Source organism: Physella acuta, unplaced genomic scaffold, assembly GCF_028476545.2.
Source record: "Physella acuta isolate Inbredline_101_S28 unplaced genomic scaffold, ASM2847654v3 ptg000387l, whole genome shotgun sequence".
NCBI classification, from domain to species: Eukaryota; Metazoa; Mollusca; class Gastropoda; family Physidae; genus Physella; species Physella acuta.
Genome location: NW_026731906.1, coordinates 179,855 through 182,850, shown reverse-complemented (window position 1 = coordinate 182,850; position 2,996 = coordinate 179,855).

The following is a 2,996-nucleotide window of genomic DNA, read 5'->3' as shown; positions in this document are numbered from 1 at the left end:
TTGACTTTCAATATGTAGCCTATATACGAAAAAGTAATAGTAATAAATCGTTTGTAGGCTGTACAAATAATTGAGAGGGAAAAAAAGACAACACATTACTGTAATAAATTGATAGCAACAGTTTTATGGCATTACATCTCAAATTTACAAAAGCCGTGTTGAGTTGGAGTTAATTATTTAATACGAGCCGACCCGCGGCGTATTATACGCCGCTATTTAGTTGTTTTATTTTTAACTTTTCAGTAATTCATAATTTGTGAATTCGACAGTACCAATGCTGCCACTGAAAATATTTGCTTTAAAACACTATCCACCCCCCCTTTTTCCCCCTACCCTATTACCCCCCCCCCCCCCCCCCCCCCGTGAAAGCAGCCTCCTCTTAGTTACCTCCTCTAAGTTTAAAATCATTTCAAACTAAATTATCTGCCCCTAATAGCCGTCACTAAACCCGGATTGTAAACATTTAGAGTGAACCATCGCTCACCAGACCATGTGGGGGTGGGGGTGGTAGTGATAGAGAGGAAGAGAGCGGGACTGCAAGGCGCGCTTGCAACTTGTTTTCTAAAGTCTAACAGAAGAGAATTATATATATAGATACTAGCCGTCCCGGCCAGGCCCTGCACTGGCCTCTGTGTAAAACCTATCTGTAAAGGACCATCACTTGTGTGTTTAGTAGCCTATATACCTGGCATTGCCCAGGTTTAGGAAATATATTAAAAAAGACCATAGTAAACTTTCTTATCCATAGTCTATCGCACTGTTCAAAACAAAATGATGCACCATAGCGCTTACAGGGCGCCAAATCGAACCCTGCCGGGGCGCCGGCGGACGCGCCTGATTCAATTTAGTGAAAGACTATAACACATTATACTTGTCCTCAAACGGAAGGATATAATTAAACATAAAGGAAACTTAGGAGCAGGTTTCTAAACTGTTATTGATTAATAATAATAATAAGTATACAGTACGTTCAGTGTATAAAATAAATAAAATGCAGTATTTAAAATACCTACCACATGGCACTTGATCAGTCCACTCTAATCATGTTATTATTTTTCCCCAACACCAAAACAAAGTAATAAAAAGTAAATAACACCTTCAATATTAATTTTTGTAATTATTAATTTAGACAATGAGCACTTTAGATATACACCATTATGGCGATGAAGTCTAATTGTTTTACTATATTTCTTTCTACTCACAGGTCCGCTGTCTGCTGTCTGCTTTCACATACAGAAATAATCTGTATATATTAGATTACATTAATACTAAAAAACAATTTGAAGCTAGTGGTGAGGTGGATGAGGTCATGGGGGCATAGGTTGGATGAGGTCATGGGGGCATAGGTTGGATGAGGTCATGGGGGCATAGGTTGGATGAGGTCATGGGGGCATAGGTTGGATGAGGTCATGGGGGCATAGGTTGGATGAGGTCATGGGGGCATAGGTTGGTAAAGGGTGGGGATTTGTTTGAGTGCGGCGGACCAGGCAACAGGAGCGATGTTGCGTAACCTACCTTTTGTGGTGTTCTGTGCATAGCGTGTGTGTTAATGTGTTTTCCTTGTCAAGTCGTCTGCTACAGATCTGGTCCAATGTCTGTCTAGTGAACTCTGTCTCGTGTTTCGCCCTGTTTCTATAGTACCAAAGAATTTGTCTATATATATAGCTACAGTCCTTACTTTACGCCCCAATGCAGTTATGTTTTTTTGTCTTAGTATTTGTTTAAAGTTATAGCTATGTGAATGTTGCAAGTCTCGTTTCTAGAAGTTACTTTAGTTTCTAAGGTTTTCTTCATAGTCTAACTGGAGGGCATGTCTAGATATATGTGTTTTCTGATTCCGCTGTGTCTTGTTTATACAAATAGCAAAAAGATTTATGTTTGTGTACCACTGATGGTGTGTTGGTTGTGTGTTTGTGTTTCAATGCTGTTGTGTTGTAGATGAGTCTGTATTCTATCCCCCTGTCTATGGGTGTAATGCTTTTAAGATGGAGGCTCCTAATAGTATCGATTGTGTCTGCTAAAGCATAAGTTCTGCAACATATTATTCTGTTGTATATGGGGTGACTAATTTTGTTTTACTAATTGTAGTCATATTGCGATTTTTTGGGTCGAAAGCTTTCATTTGTTTTTAAAATTTGTATGCATTCTGTAAAGAAGTTGCTTAGTTTTTGTCATACAAAAAAAAATGAGTTTTTGTTAATTTTAAAGAGTTTTTTAATAGCTTTATCTGTATGTAGTAGTGTGCTAGTTGGTGATGTTGCGGTTCGATAATTATTCTGTTTACGTGTATGAATGTGTTTATTTTAGTGTGTATGTCATGTTGGTTTACCCCGCCCCCCCCCCCCCCCCCCCCCTAAGGTTTTGCTTTTTACTAGGGTGTTGTCGCTAATGATACTTATATTTTTAAAAAATTACATTTAAATAATTATAAAGAAAAGTGTGTGTCTCTTCCTAACCATTATTAAAGGTATCCGATAGATACTAAAGAGTCCCACGCTTTTCTTTATAGTTATTTAAATAGTAGTGTATAGTTTATTTCCTACTTTTTAGTGCATTATTACAAAATAGCTTGTTATTATAAGCTTTTATTGAATTCACTGTCTCTGTCTGTCGTCAACCTGTCGTCAGTCTAGAAGATCGAAACGCTCGAGCGAAATTACGGGCACTTCTAACTAACAGATACGGATTGTAGTTGGTACGTGATTCAAGACATAAAGACAAAATGCAACATGATATTAAATTTGACTTAATTGGTTGCATAATTAATTGTTAATGAATTAATTAAAATTGTGTCCAAATTAGTATGCTGTCTCATCAAACTATACCACACTATAATACACGCGTCATCACGATCATTAGGTGCGCAATGGTTTTTAGTTCTGCAACTCTATTGTAAATTTTAAACATTTAAAGAACTGAAAAAAATAAAAAAATAAACCGGGAGTGATCTCCCCTAAACTTTCTCGAATATTCTTAGATAAAACAAAAACGGATGG